Genomic DNA, 19,833 nt, shown 5'->3' on the forward strand with positions numbered 1-19,833 from the left:
GTGACACTATTAATTTACAGCAGGAGGTTCTACCATTTGAAATTGCAGCAGGTTAATAAGCTTACTTTTCCATTCTAAATGCTTTGAAAGATGTAAAGAAACAACCAAAGGTTTAGGTGGTGCTGCCCATCCTGAATTTCCATTTCTGGGAAGAGCAAAAACTTCATCTGTCCTAGAAATATACTGTTGGCCTAAGGAGCTCCTTATCTGGCTTTTCTCATTATATCTGCCCTACTTTCACAATAACAGTATGTGGACTGCATGATAGATAAAGTGCCTTTTTGGACATAGAAGCATGTAAAGACTTCCAGTTTCTGCTCCACAGGAAGGGTCTATGTTAAATGTTTGAACATCCAAAATGTTGAACATTACATGGTCGAGACCAAATGTTCGACATCTGGATGTTCGAACATAAAAAAAAAAAAAAAAGAAAACACAGAAAAAAACACTTTAAAATTGTAGGCAGGGGGGCAAGCCCACCTGCACCCCCCCACACCCCTCCTACTTAAATATACCAACTCCAAGACCACACTTCAGTGCAGAAAAGGGAAATTTTCCCTATCTGCACCATACGGTGCCATTGAAAGTCTATCTTCGAGCACTCAAAATTTCAAATGTTTGGTCTCGACCATGTAACATTCAAAATTTTGAGCTTTCGAAGATTTGACAGGTACCCCACAGGAAGAAGCAGATAATTAAACCAAGGCTGTCACAGCAATATTCCTTTTTATTAGAACAAAACATTCAACGTACATACGTGTTCAGGAAGAATGTCTTAAATATACTCAAGTTAAAAAAAAATCAAACTATTAATCTTGTGACCTGGACATTTAAAGTAAACACATGTAAATACAATAATAACAATACAACTGAAAATAAAAGAAATCTTGCAATTCTATACTAATTAAAATTAATGTCTCAAGCATCTATGTTTTACAACAGGCTTTGGTAAGTCCCATTCAGAGTGTGTATTGTATCCCCTTTCACTTGAGTCATCTATTTGTACTACTAATATTTATTTTGTATAACAGCATCACCACCCTCTTTAATTATTCTTTCAGATAATCTAAAATGCATTCACTTGTCTTTCTGTTGGTTTTGCCAATGTTAAAAAAATGCATGCTCTGCTTGTAACTAAATATACAAGGTTGCTAATGTTACACTTTGTAACCTAAACTTAAACATTCTGTTAGTAAAGATTAATCAAATAGTGTCATTCTGTTAATGTATTTAGAGTTCATACACTTCTAAAAAGGAAATGTGCCTTGCCTAATACCAGTCTTTTATAGCTACCCAGTGGTGTGAACATTGGCTCTAGTTGATTGTCACTTTAAAAGTGACACTCTGACCCAATGTGTAAAAATGGGAAAAAGGGGTTGCGGAAGGATGGCTGGATGGATGGATGGATAGTTTTATAATACAGCTGTCAGTTTAAATTTGATGACTTCTTAAGAAGAAAGCTAGGGTATGTCCAACAATGCTTTCTATTTCAGTACAGGTAGAAGTCTACTCTAGTGTTTCATTAATATGTTCTAAATCAAATGAGCATTCCTTCTGCATATGATGAGGAGGTGCAGCTTTGCAGAAAGTTTATTAGGTTCATAGGTATTTATTAGGCTAACAACCACAAGGGCCTTTGTAAGCTTAGCCATGCATCACAAATCTCTGACAAGTTCTGGTAACCTTCATAAGTGTAAGCAGGGGCTTAGCAGATAAAACATTTACAAGCAGGGGCCTTGGAGATAAAATATTTACAGGTTGCCTGTGTACATTAGAGACATAGGTGTCAAGCTAGGGATGAATTTCCTGTTCCCCATCCAATTGACCAAGTTACATTTGACTTGGGTTAAGGAGGAACATTGCTTCACATTGATGGGGAGCTGTTCCAGAGACGGGGTAGTCTCTGGGATATATGCCTCTCTCCAGCAGGTCCTATTTATATCACAGGCAAAGTGTAAGTCTTTAAAATGGTTTTGTGGATATGCAGGAGGTCCATCAGAGTCAGGTCTGACAATGCCCTTTGTGCCAAGCATAGATCTCCCCTCAACAGCATTAGGAGACAGAATACAGTCTGTGCAGGACACTTTACTTACACCCTGTACTCTTTTAATGAGGAACCTCTGTGGATGTTCCGTTGTTGGATATGTCTAGTTAGGTGTTTTCCAATGGAGGCATTGTACTCAATGATAGGTCTGATGAATGCTGAATACAGTGGAACAATGACTTCCTTGAACCTAGATGCCATACCTTTGTTTATAAGTTGTGCAGCATAGAATGATTTCCTTACTATACTATAGACACATGATGGTCAAAGGCCAAATTACTGTCTGTGTGTGTCCATAAGTCCCTGACTACTGGCTCAGCTCTAAGTGGTGTGTTGTCAGTATGATAGTTACCAGGAGTGGATGACTTTCTGAAGGATACTATTATGCATTTCTTGATATTTAGTTTTAGTCCATGGCTCTGACACCAGTGGTTTGTCTGTGTCAGCCCTTCCTGGAGAACATTTGTGTTGGTGTAGAATTCAATGACAGCTCCTAATTTGCAATCATCTGAAAATTTAGTCAGTGGCCTTGACTTCAAAGAAGCAAATGCCAAAAAGGAGCAGTCCAAGGACCGATCCCTGAGGAACTACACTTGTGACTGGCCTCTATGTAGAGGCGGACTTCCCAGTTCTAACTTCCTTGGTCCTGTCTGTGAGCCAGTTGGCTATCCACTGGATGACATATGAGTTTGTACTTAACCTCTTGAGTGTTTCAATAATGCCAGAGTAGGGTATTGTGTCAAATGCCTTGGCCAGGTCAAAGCAGGCAGTGTAAACAATTTTCCCCTCATCCATTGCTTTGGTAACCTTCTCAAAAAAGTCACCCAGGTTGAATATGCATGACCTGCTCTTGATGAAACCAAACTGGGTTGGATTCAGTGTCTGGAGGTTTAATGTATCATTACTGATAATTTCCATGATAATTCTTTCCATGATTTTGCATACAGGACTAGTTAGACTTATGGATCCGTAGTTTCCAGGGACTGTAGATGACCCACCTTTGTGCAGAGGGATGACTGTTGCTGTTCTCTATTCATGAGGTGCAAAGCCTGTTTGGAGGCTACAGTTAAATAGCAATTCCAGATGGCCTGGTAGGTCATGTTTCATGCTATTTAGAAGGCATCCTGGGATATTGTCTGGGCACACTGATACAGTTTTCTTGGTCTCAGCGAGGGCATTAAGGATCTGTTCCTTAGTGATACTAGGGTGGTTATATTTGATGGTATTTCCTGAAGGAAGGTTGAGGGAGAGAGAGAGGGATAAAGCTGGAGCTTAATTTGTCAGCCAGTACGTTTGCTATATCTTTTGGCTCGATATAGGTTGGACCATTTACAATGAGCTCTGTGCAGAATTGTGTATTGCCTTTGAGTTTGCAGACATAGCTAAATAATGCTTTGTGGTTGTCCTTGGCCTGGGAGGCCAAATTTACCTCAGATTTGGCTTTGTTAAACTTTATTTGTCCTCATTTGTTTGTTTAGTTTGACGAGAGTGCTATTATCCTGCTGGGTGTTGCACTTCCTAATTTTTGCCATGATTATTTCCTTCTGTTACAGGGTCTATTGATTTTGTGATTCCATCAGGGTGGCTTGTTTTTTGAGTTAGTTCTGTACTTCTTCCTGGTGAGTACAACTGACTCTATGCAACTATTAACATGCTTGTATAGGGTTTCTGTGAACACTTCTGTATTCTGCATAGGCAGCAGTGTTCTCAGGGTTTATGGGGCTTGAAATTTTACCATATTATCACTTAAAAGCAGAAAGTTAGCCTTAGAGTAGTTCCTGAATATTCCAGGGTTAGCTGAGGGGTCCATGTTTTATTTGTACTTCAAATGAGATCATTTTGCGGTTTGACCTTACCAGAGAAGACATTACACTAGGCAATGTGCAGCACTCTCCCATATTAGTGAGACCAGATCTAGTATGGTTGCACCCCTGGTTATTGTATTGACAATCTGGTCCAATGAGGTTGTGTTTACAAACTCCAGGAATCTCTGTACCTGTATATTTGGTGTTGTATAGGATTCCCAGTTAATAGTGGGGTAATTAAAGTCAACCAAGAATATGGTATTGGGTTGGATGGTGAGTGTTTCCAACAAGTTTAAATACATGGTATGGGTTTTCTGGTTCATACAGAGGGACCTATAGTTTGTAAGGAAGTGGTCTTGGACTTTGCCTGAGGCGATTTGAACATGGAGTGCATTGTCCCGTTTGACCAGCCTTGAGGTATATGTATTTTTGATGTAAATCAAGACAACTCCACCTTTAGTCCCTGTCTGTGTAGTAGAGTGTCTAAATGTGTGGAAAGCCTTATAACCTTGCTCTGTCAGTGTGCTCTGCATGACTTTAAACCATGTCTCAGTGACCGCACAGACATCAACATTCTCTTGGGTGAAGACAGCTTCTAGGGAATGGAGTTTTTTGCTTAGATTCCTAGCACTGAGCAGTTATATGTTTAGATTTTCTTGGTTTTGATTTGCTATGTCCAAAGTACTCTCAGTATGAATTACCTAAAAAGGCACTATGGAGGGAAGACAATATTTTAGCTTATATTCAAAAGCCTATTGATGAGAGGTGCAGACCATCCCTGGCAAAGCAGCATGGTCTGCTGACCATCTCCTACCATGCTGACAAATATTGCACCACCTTAAAATGACACCAGAGACTAAGCCAATTATTAAAGTCAGTCGTATTTTGTTTGTATTGTGACATCATCCTTGAAAAAGGTAAAATGCTGCTCAATGTCAGACTCATACTAGCCTGGGACATATATTCTGAGAGCTCCATGATGTCTGTCTTAAGTTAGTCTAGGGAGGTACATCTCAGGTTATTTACACCCACGTGGACTATGACTGAGTCATAGTGGTACTTGTGGTATAATGACCTGAGAGTGTGTGTGTGTGTGTAATGTGGCAGATCCTAGCCCCTGATAAGTAACTGACCATGACTGTTTTCTTACTCAGCCTGGTGAGAGGAACATCAGTGTGTCTCACAATGGAGTTTCCAATGACCAGAATGTTGGACTGTGTGGTGGCTTGCCTTATGGGCTTAGAAGTAGAAGCTCCAGGAGATGTGGCTGCATATGTTGATGTGGGTGTAATGCCCCTGCACTGGCCCAGTAATCAAGGAGCCTCAATCCCCACCACTGGCAGCAGTGAGGGATGTACACAATGGGAGGATGACAAGTACCCACACAGTAAAGTACAATTTCCCTTAAGAGCACACATAGATCACAGTCAGTCTGGGGCTGGCTTCTCCTTCATTCTCCAGCTCCCCAATAAAACTCCCCACTGGCACAGCTATAGGGTTAAGATCTTAGCCAATGGGTCAAGCCAAGACCTCCAGCACCCTCTCTGTCCAACCAGTGCTTCATGTCCCTGCTCAAGTAGCTGACACACACAAACTTTGAGATTTGATTTATATACAAACATGCAAACACACCTGGGGAAGGCTGACACAGATTTACTAGCTATGCCCCCTTCTGCCCAGACTATAAGGTAGTTATCACTGCCACCAACCCCTCCTTATCAGCTACCAGAAGGCCCTTACAAAGGATGACCAATCCTACTGTGTAATGGTACTATTATCCAAATGGTAAGTGTGACAAAGAACAAGACTGTTTTGGAGTGGCCTGTACAGTGTCACCAAATACATATGCCAGTACTCTAAGAGCTTAAATATATCTCACAAATATCAGCCACAAAGATAGGTTTAAATATATTTAATAATAAATAATAAAATAACAAGACAATACTCAATCAACACAGTAATATATTAAAACAACATTGCAGGACAGTCTCAAATAAATACAGAAAACATCTAAACTTATCTATATCTAAAAGATACTATGCCCTAAATAACTTACTTACAGAGCAAGGCAAATGCAGATGAGTGGATGTTCTTGCTAAGTCCAAGACAAAACACAAAATGCACACAGTATCTCTCTGAGAGAGTTCTTAAATTGCTATCAAAATTACTGCTGTGTCACTTTGGATGACATAAATCTTTGTCACCTGCCTTCAGTTCCCAGGCTAACAGATACTAACAGAATTTTAACATCTCTGTGTGAGAAGTACATATCTCTCAGAAGTGCAGCTGCTAGGAAGTCATAGAGCAATAAAACACTTTACATTTTAAACATAGTAAAGACTTCTCTCCAAGACAATAGAAAAACCTTCTAGCTCTAGACATCCTGTCTTCTTGCTGCAATTAAACTAACTTTTATAGCACATCGTAAAGCACTTAATTTCAACTTATTTTCTTGACATTTTATAGTTAATTTTCTATATTCTAGCAGGGTATGTTGTGGTTACATTCTTGAAGCTCAGTACATAACATACATTTCTGTATAAATCATATAAATATTCACAAATGACATAGAATTATTTACAAAACTCCAGATAGCTGGTCTGGCAGTGTCACAGTGGGTGTTGTTTTGTGCATTTGGAGCTGCTGAGTGCATTTGTTATGGGTACTTTGTCTAGGATGATTTTGGGGTTTAGGAAGATTACATTTAAGTGCCTCAGCATATGTGCATCTATATGTCTGCTTTGAATTGTGTGTGATGGGTGCAGCATGTGTACTACGGACAACCTTATTGACATTAGGAGTACTTTTATGTGAGAACTTTGCCTCCAGTGACATTGCATAAATTCACCTCTCATATACCAGACCAGTTTATTTGTGAATTAACTGTTTGTCAGTAAATATGAGGCAATTTCTACATTGCCTCAGGATGCCCATATCCACCAAGCTGGTAACAGAGATAGTGGTTAAAGTTCATATCTATGGCAACAGACCCTTTTTTATTGATTAGACAGTTGGAGTGAGAATATAAAGTAATGTCAGGAGTATCTGGTCTGCAACTCGGGACAGTACTTCTCACTGCAAACTAGTTGTCCTGTGTGCAACTAAGGATTGGTTAAATTTCAGTCAGGCTTTTACAGGAAAAATGTCACTCAAATTGTCTGTCTGTATACAGGGCACTGCCAAACACTTGAGGGGAAACTAATATGTAGACCCTGAACATTCAAGGATAAAATATTTAGGCAGATATTTTGAAGTTAGAAACAAATCAAGCATTGCTTACTGAAAACAATTAACTTTTCAAGAATGACGAAAAGAGGGGAGTCATGCAAATGGCTACTGCCTGGCTACTACTTATGCTGGTCTCACCACAGCTTCACTCTGCTGGGATACAATGCTCCTTTGCTTCTTCTCTCCCCAGACACAAAACATCAGCACCAATCCCAAGATGAGAAGTAGGCCATAGCCTGTTTGGTGATCCACAGTCTTGTCCCAGATGATGCAAGGATCTATAGGCTTGTTGTAGCCTTTTCCTGACAGATGCTTTGAATAGCAACCAGACAAATCATGAATGTCAAGGACAGACACTCACTGCCTAAGCAGAAACAGTCAGGAACCAAGGCACTTTGTTCCTTCTCTCAACAGCAACAGAGTATAAGCACACATTCTAAGTTGTCACCTATGAAGTAGTTATTAAGATTTCTGGTGATCAGCAGTCTCTAGGAAATAATGTCCCTGTGCTCCTTCACTCACAGGAGAAAGCAGAAGCACTAATCTCAAGATGACTATTGAGATGCAGAATGTGGGCCCTCCAATAATTTGTGGCCTTGGAATAGATGTTGCAGATTGTAAAGGTAAAATGGGAAAATGGGTTAATATCGAAGTGTGCACTAAGCAGTTAGATATGAAAGAGCTTTAACTTTTTTAAGTGGAAAGCCACTAATTTTAAAAGAGCACAATAGATTGAAAGGGGGTGGGCACTTTGCATTCTGGTTCTATGGAATACAGTAGGATGGCCAATAAATTTAAATAGTTGATGGGGAGTGATTTAAAAAAAATGATAATTTTGTGCTTACTCACAACAGCCAATGAAAGGGGAGAGGGGAGGAGATATGTGGTCAAATTAACATAAGGGGCAGACTCATATGAGCCTGGGATACATATTCTGAGAGCTCAATGATATTTCCCTTCATATAGAGACAGTTGAGTTTAAGAGCACAACAGCACCAGAGTGGGAGGGTAGGAACACATTTCTGTGTGACTCACAAGAGACTCAGCTGTGGTCTCTTTAATAGTTTTAATATGCAATAAAAATGTAAAGAAAGCAAACCCCAATATACAAAACAGAAGAATGCAATAAAGTAATACAAAATACAAGAAAGCAAAAGCAAACTAACCTTTCCCTCACAGCAAGTTGTGGCAGAGTCTGGGTGAGCTTTTCCAGTAATTATGTTGTATGAACAAGTAATCACCTAGAAAATAAAGTCATCCAATTTTCTCTAATCCCCTCATTTACCACAGCGCTTCATGATGATAACCTCTCCCAATAAATCTTTAGTGATGGCATCCAATTTAATTAAAAAGCATAATTCTCAGACAGATTCCACCCCCCCCCCCAACACCTGCTTTTTGCCTGAGAATACTGCTGGTCATTGACTTTGTTGATATGACAAAAAAAAATATTTTCCTAAAAAAATTAAGTTTTTCACATAGACATTTTCTCACAGAATAATCCATTATTAACTGAGTAGCACACCAATTGTTAAATGCTGGTCATTTGACATACATCATTTTCAGAACAGAATACATGGCTTACTTTTTTCAGTTAGCCCCTTTCTGAAAAAGTCATGTGATTGAGTGACAAATTAAATTAAATTAAATGCACAAAGTTTATTTTTTGAAAGTATTTCTGCTCTTATCACACATACACTTTTCCATCAGAATAATGCCTTTTTTGAGAGGGAGCGCTTCCTTCATTTTTTTATTGTGAAAAAGTGGCAAAATCTGCCTGTTTGTAATGTATACATATATACAAATTAGTATATAATTAAATATTGTAGATGCAATTGTTTAAAACACAATGCACTGAACAATTTCATCTAAGGTCACTAACACTGAAAAGGAAAAACATCAAAACTGAATGACTGCAGATGCAAATAATAGCATTAGAATTGTGACTGGTCAAAAACATAAACCCTTGCAATAAAAACAAATTGAAGCAAGCATAAACATATCAACATACATAAATCTGTGCAATTTACCTCTTTTATAAACTACCTATATTTTGCACCCAATTCCTAAAATATTTAGTTTTGCATATCTTTTTAAAAATAATATTGTTACTAATGACAAACATAATTAAACATAAACAAAGCAATGAATTAACTGTATGCAATAATGCATCTAATTATTTATTTTATTTATTTATTTTATTTTATTTTATTTTGCATTTGTTTACTGGGAAATTTCAGCTGGACATGTGTCCTTTTTCACTGAAGGCCTGGGAGAGAAAAGCTCCAATGTTATACAGTAACATTGTATAGTAAAACATAACTTTAAAACATTAATATTGTACATAACTTTAAAACATTAATATAGTACATCAGAACTTAAAACAATAGAAACTATAGCAACAGCATATCATACATTGTGAGGATTTGTAGTTTTATTCAGTACACAGAATTTGAACAGAGACGTTTCAAATAGAGAGAGATTCAGTTTGACAGCTGTGGTGTTAGACATAGTAATTTACAAGGAGTAATGAGAATGAGTTCAAGGTTTTTAGAAGTTCTCTAGTACAGTTGCACAAGGAGGGTTAGAAGGGGGGTTTCAGGAACAGGGGAATGGGGGTCTATCCTGGGGTGTTACAGGAGCAGAGCCAGGAGGTAGCAAGGTGGGTTTTTACAAGCTTTTTAAACTGCATAGATGTGGAAGTGGTGAGTTTGGCAGGCAGTTCCAAAGCCTAGAAATGTAGTTGGAGAAGAGGGCTTTACCTATTGAGTGTTTTTCTTTGGTGACTTGGAGAAGAAGTTTATTGTTAGAGCGAAGGGATCTAGGAGCAGAGCATGGTTGAATAATGCCTTTGAGGGTTGGGATCTTTTCTGGGTGGTAGAGAGTAAGGTTGGTTGATTAAATTGAAGGAGCATAGGGGGTTCTAACCAATCGAACTGTCTGAGTGATAAACAATGATGTGACTTGTAGGAAGCATTGGTGGCAAATTTGGAGATTTTGTTGTAGCAGGCTTCAAGCTTGGCAAGGTCAGTTTTTGCGGAGGTTTGTTCAGATTGGGGATGCATATAGGAGTGTTGACAGAAGATGTGTCCTGGCAATTGTGATTTTTGTACTGCTTGTTGGAAATTGGTTATTTCTATATAGGAGGTCGAGTTTCTTGTGAACTTTTTTGATGGTTTGGTCTATATGGAGTTTGAATTTCAGGTTATTGTCAATTATAACTCCTAGCAGTTTGGTATAGGGAGTAGGAGTGATCATGGTTTAATTTTTAGAGAAGATGTGGAAGGTTGTGGAGGAAGAAGTAGTCCTAGTGGTTTGAAGAGAATAAGTTTTGTTTTATTGGGACTTAGTATAAGCTGGGAGTTGGTTAACCAAGTTTACACAGATAAGAAGGAGTCTTGGGTGATGGATTGAAGGTCACTGAGGGAAGAAGCTGAGCAGATCAAAGTGGAGTCGTCAGTGTATTGAATCACACTGGCATGCGGGGTGGTGGAGTGAAGCAGATTGGTAAAGAGAGATAAGAGAAGAGATCCAAGAATACAGCCTTGTGGTACCCCTAAGGTAACTGGGAGGAGGGGTGAGAGAGATTGTTGCCAACAGATGGCTTGCTGTCAGTCTGTTAAGTAACTTTGAAAACAGGCTATAGCAGTATTGCTAAGGTTACAGGAGGAGGACATTAATGAGTTTGCTGTGACTGACCATGTCAAATGCCTTTGACAGGTCAAGGAGTATGGCTGATACAAATTGGGAGTTGTTTCTGTGCTGATTAACTATGTTTGTGAAGGATAGTAGGGCTGTTGTGGTGCTATGTGCAGGTCGAGAGTCATGTTGAGTATGGGATAGGAGATTGTGTGATAGGAGGTATTCTATGAGTTGGGAGTGTACTACTCTTTCCAGGATTTTAGACAGGGACAAAGGATGGCAATGGGGTGATAATTAATAAGTTCACCTTTGTGCAGAGGCAAAATGTGAGAGATTTTCCAAATAGTGAGGACATATGCTTCTGTTATTGATCTATGTATAAGTATGGTTTTTGGGTAGGAAACCACTTCTGATGCAATTTTTAGATATTCCTCAGGGAGATTATCAGCAGCTAAAGTGGTTGGTTTTAGTTTTTTCAGTAGTTTCTTTGATATAATAGATGGAGACTGGAGATTGGGACTAATTCACTGCATTTTTTTTTTGCTCAGGTAACTACAATTTCTGTAGTGAATGTTTAACTAAAGAGAACATACATCCCATCTAGTAATCTTGAAAACACTTATGTATACATGGGGGCTTTGTCCTCCACTGGCCCTCAACTTAAATATATATATATATATATATATATATATATATATATATATATATATTAACTTCACAGCTGCACAACCATGAAGCAAGTGAAATAACACAAAATTATGTTATAGCTGATATTTGGCAGCTTGACTATAATATAACCTGATCAGCTGTACTACCAAAGAATTTTACATAAAAATTTCTATGAGATAAACCAAATGTTTGACCAAGCCTATGTAACCCACAGACCTATATATGTATGTATGTGATAAAAAAGTTTATTTGACTTTAAGAATAGACATTTTTGTTTAATACCATCTGTAATACTCTGGGCCAGCAATCAAGGAGACTCAATTCTCACCACTGACTCTGGTGAGGGATGGTCATTAAGAGCAAAGATGGATGACACAGTATTTTCAGATGTAGCTCCCTGCACCAAACACAATTTCCTTTAAGAGCACACTGGGAGCTTGCTCCAGACCTAGGGCTGGACTCTCTTTCTTGCTCCAGGCTGACACAAAACTCCACACTGACCACTATTTGAGCTCTGTGTCCCTGTTCCCTATAGTTGACACAATGTTGGATATTTGAGTTTCACACACACATACACACCTAGGAAAAGCTGGCACAGATTTAATAGCTGTGCCCCTTTCTGCTCAGCCTCTGAGGTAATCATGCTGCCACCAGTCAGCTACCCTAAGGTTCTCACAAAGGGTACCCAATTATACTGTATAAAATTAATACTAATGCAAATGGTAGAGTGTGACCAAAGCAGCAAGGCTTTCAGGCGTGGCCATAGTGTCACTAAAACAGCATAAGTACTCTCAAGATGTTGAAAGTATTCTCTAAAGGACCAGCCACAATGAAATGTATTACAATGTTTAATGATAAATAAAGCAGAAAACAGGAGAATACTGAATACAATATGCAACAGAGTTTTAACCACAGAGATATAAAAAATAGTATAGTTGGATAGTTTCTTACAGATGCAGAAAACAATACTCAACTATTCTCCTCTAAATGTCCCTGACTGACCAAAGATTTACTATTCCCTGACTGCTTACTATAGCAAAGCAGGCTGATGTGTGCTGAATATCTTACCACAGCCAAAGCCAGATGATGTCTGTCTTTGTCTGCGTGGATATGTGAGCTATATATCTTGTCAGAAATCTTTTCTGTTAGGTTCCAACATGCTGCTGTGAGAGTTCCAAAGAAACCAAATGTTGGTTAGAGGATGACATCACCTCTGGTCACCTGGCTCTGGTACAATATACACACAGAGCTTTGCTAAGATCTGTGTCAGCATCTGAAAGCTATAACACAATTTCAAACTTTCCATCCTTCCAGGGTTCTCTAATAAAACATACACATTTGATTGGTTATAACAATGCGACCTAATATACATGTCTACATTCTTTCTGTCCAGCAAGACCTACTGTTGATGCATTTTTAATACAAGTAACTTTTCAAATATATTTTTAACTCAAACATTTGTACAAATGAGTGTTATAGTCAAATAACAAAATTCTTTACAAAACTCCAGCTAGCTATACTGGCATATGTACACATGTACTGCCCTACTCTCCCTGGCACAGATGGCACTACCTCATAACATCACACCATCTGATCAAGTTACATGCATCATAACAGTGCAATCTAATGAAAAAAATCTGCCTCTGCTAGTTAAAAAAGAAAGAAAAATTACATACTATCAGCATTAAATACACACATGCATACCTACATTTGTGGACATCGCATACAAACATTCACTCAAACACATATGCATTTCTGAAGCAATACTACCCACCAAAATCAAACAACTGGAAATGTATTCATATTAGAACTGAAAATAAAAGTATAAAAAAATAAGAATCATAATAGGTAAATCAGAAAATAAGATTATTAGCATAATGGACCAGAATGTAGAACTTTACATATTATAAATTTAAACTAATTAAAATAAAAAATAACTAAATTGTAAAATTAGCGTAGCTTGCCATAAACTTTACTGCATTAAAAAACTGTCTGACACTGTTTAACAGTGATTAAAAGTTACCTCAGAACTAAAGCAGAGAGCCACCCAAGAGGCACCCTTTTACAACAATAAATAAATAAGTAAATGAATGGTTAAGTAAGTAAATAAATAAAATTCTGAAACTGCATAAATTTGCATCCAACAGACAAGTTAGCAATTACCATATCCCATTGAAATGATATTGAAATAGTAATTCAAACTAAAAAAAATGGAAATGACAAGACACAGTAATTAAAACTGGATCTGGTTTGTGTGTATGTGAAATATTTTGTGCTATTGTGTTTTAATATTAGAGTGCTTCATTGTAAGAAGTCATGTCTATCTATCTATCTATCTATCTATCTATCTATCTATCTATCTATAGTCTGTCTGTCTGTAAATCTCTCTCTGTCTATCTGATAGGAAAGCTGTGGTGAAATTATTTCATAATTCCTGGTAGGATACATGAAGTGATGGGGTGTACCATATCTCTTTAATTAAAATACACAGATACATCACAGCTTCTTTATCTTTTTCCCCTTGTTTTCTTTCTGAATACTACAGATTATTCATAAAATACCTTTACTTTCTACCAGTGTTTTGTGATCTTCCTGCTATCTTTGTTCATCCAGTCCAAATTTCTATGCCTCCCTCCCTTCCTTCTTCATGCTTTACACCTAAAGAAGCCTTTATTCTTCATCTCAACCTAGCTGTAGCTTCCTTTTTGCTGGCCTACTCCTTTGTTGCCCATGTACGCACTTTTTTGTACTTTGCCTCCTTTTATACCTTCCCATCCCACCTTTTCACCTTGTCCATGACCTAACTTTTCTATTATCACTAGCCTTACCACCCAACATTGGAATTTTCTTCTTTTTGCACTTTTTCCTCCACTACAAACCATTCTCCATAGCTCTGAGAATTGCAGCCCTGCCTGATTCTGTTACCTTGTTTATTCCAGTCCTCTATTTCAACTTTGACTCTAATCTCCCACTCATTGAAATGTACTCTAAAATTATACACCATCATGTTTACCCTTCTACTCATATTTTTCTATGGACTAAACCAAGCAGTATTCTTATGTCTGGAGACTTTTTTTTGGCTCTGCTGATGTTATAAACATTATTTCATAGGCTATTTCGGGTAGTTTTACTGCAACTCTTATCTTGGCTACATTTGGCAACATTTCACTGAAGTTGTAACGCAGTGGCTAGAAAGCTTTGGGTTAATAAATCGATCTCACTTCCAGTACTGATTTAATTATAAATATATTACCATTTCAATCTTAATATTATTAGCCTAGTGTGTGAAGTTTGCCTTGTAAGAAATCTATAATTTCATTACTGGAATTTGTGAAGATATTTGGCCAGTATTGCTCCTACCATTAACAGAGCTATAGAAGCTAAGTGCAAGTTTGTTTTCTACTTAAAATCTTCTATAAGCTGAATTGACTGCAAATTGCTCTAAGTATGAAGAAGCAACCAGATTATCAGTAAAAATTTGAAGTGCTTCATGTCTGCACCTAACAGTATCCTTAAGTATATGGGTTCATTGGAAAATATGTATCTTATGGTCTAGTCCCTAGTGGATTTTGAGAACCTTTACTGGAATTTTCTCATGCTGGCACTTATGTCTACTCATGCAAATATCTAATTCTTTTCTAGAGGTGGGTAAGGACTGGCATGTTTGAAGGAGAGTAGAAGAGTACTGCAAATTCAGGGGAGACAAAAGGTGATTAACTGGGTATTAATGAAGATTTGGTGGTCAACTATATTTGTGTCTGCTTTCCCTCCCATCTTGTTTCAGACACATAGTCTTTTACAGGATGAGATTTTTCATGGCTTGAAAAGTAAAGTTTAGGCCCACTCTCAAGAGATAATATAAAATGTGAGAACAGGGATTATTCTTATAGCTTATCTGAGCAACTCAAGCCTGCAAACCAGTTAATCCTCTTAGTAATTAACAAAGGGCAATTACTTTGCAAAAAAAAAAAAAAAAAAGCTAATATTAGTTTTTTCATAGCTTCATAGGTTCATAGGTAGGTACTAGGCTATCGGCCCAAGGGCCTGTGTAAACCTAGCCAACAAGGTTCCCTGGCTTTTGCCACCCAAGGAGGTTATTTTCCTGTGCCCCTGTCAAGCAGACCCACAGAACTGATCCCTGGGGTGAATTTCCTATTTCCCATCCACTCATCAAGAGTGCTAGTGAGGAACTCGGCTTGATGTAGATAGGTATCTTGTTCCAGAGTATGGGAAGTCTTTGGGACAGGAATCTATCCCTCCAGCATGTTCTGATTATTGTGGTGAGAAGGTTTAGGTCCCTGGAGCATGTAGCTCAGCAGGATTTGGGATTTCTTTAGGTATAGCATGTCCAACAGCTCTGGGTTTGATTTAGCTTTGTATGTCAAGCAGAAATCACCTTGGAGTAGGTGATATGCAACAGAGTAAAGCTGGAGTTTTTTGAGACAGTCAGCATAGGGCATCTGTTTGAGTCCCGTAATCTTCTTTGTGAAGTATTTTTGTGGTCTTTCCAGCTGTTGCAGATGTCTTGTGAGGTACATTCCAAAAGATGCATTGTACTCAATAATGGGTCTAATGAGGGCCAAGTAGAGGGGAATAATGACCTCTTTTTTTTTCTGGATGAGAACCCTTTCGTGATGAGGGGTGCCACATAGAAGGATTTCCTTACCACTGTGGCAATGTGATTGTCAAAGGAGAGAATACTGTCCACCTGAGTCCCATGATCTCTTATCACACCTTCAGCATTAAGTGGACTGCCGCCTATGTGGTAGTTCAAGGGTACCGAGTTTTTACTAAAGGGATGACAATGTGCTTTTTGGCATTGAGCTTGAGACCGTGGCTCTGGCACCGGGCATCAGTCTCGGTGAGGCTTTTCTGTAGTATGTCCACTTTGTTCAGGGACTCAACTATGGCACCTAGTTTGTAGTCATCTGTGAACTTCATCACCCAGATGCCCTCCGTGTTAGTCTGTACTTCAGAGAAGTAGATACCAAACAGGAGAGGACCCAGGACTGAACTCTGTGGTACTCCACTTGTCACAGGCTTAAAGGCAGATTTAGAGTCTGCAACTTTTACAGTGTGGGTTCTGTCAGTGAGCCAATTGGCAACCCATCTTGTGACATATGGATTTATACCCAGTTTAGTGAGTTTATCTATGATTCCGGAATGGGGGGTGGTGTTGAAAGCCTTGGCGAGGTCAAGCTAGGCTGTGTAAACTGCCTTCACTCGTCTGTGGTTTTGGTGACTGTTTCAAAGAAGTCAGTCAGGTTCAAGAGGCATGATCTGCCTTCATAAACCCAAACTGGATGGGGTCCAGAGTCTGGAGGTTACCAATGTCTTTGTTTATGAGTTCCATGATGATACGTTCCATGGCTTTGCAGACCAGGCTCATCAGGCTAATAGGGTGATAGTTTCCGGGGTCCGTGGTGGCTCTCCCTTTGTGGAGTGGTATAACTGTTGCTGTGCACCATTCAGTGGGTACAAAGCCTGAAGTGAGGCTGTGTTTGAAGATGGTGCTTAAGTGGGGGGCCAGTTCCTTCTGAAGTTCATGTAGAACGCAGCCTGGGATGTTGTCCGGTCCCATGAATGCTGTATTATTGGCTTTGCAGAGCGCAATTTTTACCTGCTCAGTTGTGATTGCAGGGGCACTGCAGTCTTCCAGTATGGATATGGTCCCCTTGGGGGGTGGGGGGGGGTAAAGTTGGCACTGAACCTATCCACCAGGATGTTGGAGATATTAGTTGGTTCTGTAATCTTCGTGCTATTGTGCTGCAATTCAGAGCAGATCTGGGTGTTGCCACTGAGATTCTTGACATAGCTGTAGAATGCTTTGTGATTGTCCTTAGAGTTAGTCACAATCTTGTTTTCATAGCTGGCTTTGGAGGATTTTATGAGGGATCTCAGCTTCTTGCTGAGGCTGACTAGGGAGCTTTTCCACTCACGTGATTTTACTCTCTTTTGCAACAATTTCTTCCTTCTGTTGTATAGTTTGTTTATAGCAGAGGACCACCAGATTGGCTACATTTTTTTGGAGGATAGCATCTTGGTTCTGCTAGCACTATCCATGCACTCATGTAAGTGCATATAGAGTGCTTTTGCATAAGATTCGGCAGTCGTAACTGCATTGTCCATCTGCATGGGTGTCATGAAGTTTGCCACTTCTGTCTTAAGAAGCATGAAGTTGACTTTGGAGAAATTCTTTAGAGTGGTTTCCTTAATGGGGGGTGCGGAGTGATGTGGATATCTATGGTAATTAGGGGTCTACTTTAGGACCTTGAAAGTTTAATAGCTTGAATGCATATGAATCGAACCATATGCATCGAACTATTAAACAATTGAAGTCCAAAAAAAAAATAATTTAAATTAGTGTAGCCAGGGGGGCAAGCCCCCCTGCACCCCCACACCCCCCGCTACTTAAATATACCAACTCCAAGATCACACTAAATTGAAGTAAATGGAAATCTCCACCTACGGAGATTTCCATTTACACTTTCGATGTTTTGCGCTTTTGGTGTACTCGGGTCTAGAACATCGTATTCGATATTCTCGGACTTTGAGCACATAAAGTACACCCAGTGATTTGCTTATGGTCTGATATGACCAACGAGGAGTTGACTTCAGGTGTGGAACACTGGTCACTCATGCTGGTAATGACTAAGTCTAGGATATTATTTCCCCTGGTGGGGGTGTGGATAAATTGATCCAGGGCATTGGAGTTTATGAATTCTAGACATCGTTGAGAGAAGGTATTGATACATGAGTTCTCTCAGTTAATGGTGGGGTAGTTGAAATCGCCCATTAATAGGGTGTTTGATTGAACCTTAATATTTTCCAGTATATCAAGAAAAGAGGAGTGGGAATCCTGGGGCATGGTGGGGGATCTGTAACAATCTACAATATGGACTGCAGTTTTGCCCAGAGTTAATTCCACTTTGATAATTTCAGATGCATTATGTTGTGCAACTAGCCTGGAGGTGTGGATATCTTTAATGAATATGGACACACCTCCACTCTTGGTCTTCCAGTTCTGGGTAGATGGCCGAAAGGTATGATATGAGCTATATCCTGGTAATGCAGGGGTGCTCTCTGGAACCCTGAACCAGGTTTCAGTCACTGCACAGATATCGATGTTCTCCATTTTTAGGAGTGCCTCGAGTGAGTGCATTTTGAGGTTTAGACTTCTAGTGTTGAGTAGCATTACCTTCAGTTGTTGCTTGCCTATAACTGTTATGGTGGTGGGTTTGTCTTTTGAGCCTTGCCTAAAAAAGGCACTTTAGGGTTGGCAAGAGCCTTAGCCAGCATCTGGAATCCCAGGGATGACAGGTGCAGGCCATCTCTGACAAAGCATTGTGGCTTGTCGACCATGTAATCCCAGGCAGACAGATACTGGATCCTCTTACAATGACACCAGAAGCTTAGCCAATTGTTGAAGTTAATAATTTTGTCCTTGCAGTACGGTATGATTCTTGGCGAAGATAGGATGCTACTCAGGGCTAAGGTCACACCTGCCTGGATTACAAAATCAGAGAGCTCCTCTATGTCTCTTTTCATGTAGTCCAGGGAGGTACATCTCAGGTCGTTCACACCAACATGGACAATGACTGAGTCATATTTGTACTTGTTGTGGAGTGACCTGAGTGTGTGGGTTATGTGGCGGATCCTGGCACCTGACAGACAGCTAACAGTAACCTTCTCCTTGTCTATTCAGTGAGACATCAGTGTGCCTGACCATAGAGTCACTTATAACTAATGTGTTAGGCATGTTGTTTTGCCTTATGGGCTGTGGTTGAGTGGCACACTGGGTCTGTGTGTTATGTGTCTTTTGGAATGTGTTGAAGGGTGGAGGTTGCTTGCATTTCTGCTTTGGAGGTCTCTGTTGATTGGGCAGATTCTTACTGAGAACCTTCGAGAATGTTTTTGTCTATCTATGTGTGGGTTTTGGTGGTGTAGGTATAGTGGGACTATGTGATGAGTGTGGTGTGGTGCAAGTGTTTACCTTCTCCTCTTGACTGACAAGTTCAGTCCTAGGATGAGAGAGCTTTGCCTTCAGTTTGGCAAGATAAACGCATCTCTCATAGGTTGTAGTGTAGGGTGGTAGGAGGAGAGGGTTGTCAGTGAACATGAGGCAATTGCTACATTGCCCCAAGATGCCCAGATTCATCAGGTAGACAGGAGAGAACACAGGGAGCTGTACCTTGGACATGCCTGGGTAATCACTAATTTTCTCTAGATAAGTGAGGGAAGTAAGTACTAGAGCTGTTTTCGTCGAAGTAACTTTGCGGTTATGGCTTTACATTACATGACGTGTATTGTATTGTGTGGATGTGTCTGATGTAGTTTGTGGATTTAGGTGGAATTTAAGGTAAGTGAGTGTTTTGTAAGGGTTTTGGGTAGGTGTCTGAGAGTATGTGAGTGTGTTTGTAAGTTGTACGTGTAGGTAAAAGTATG

Source organism: Protopterus annectens, chromosome 6.part0 (assembly GCF_019279795.1).
Source record: "Protopterus annectens isolate FY-2018-M chromosome 6.part0, PAN1.0, whole genome shotgun sequence".
NCBI lineage: Eukaryota > Metazoa > Chordata > Ceratodontiformes > Protopteridae > Protopterus > Protopterus annectens.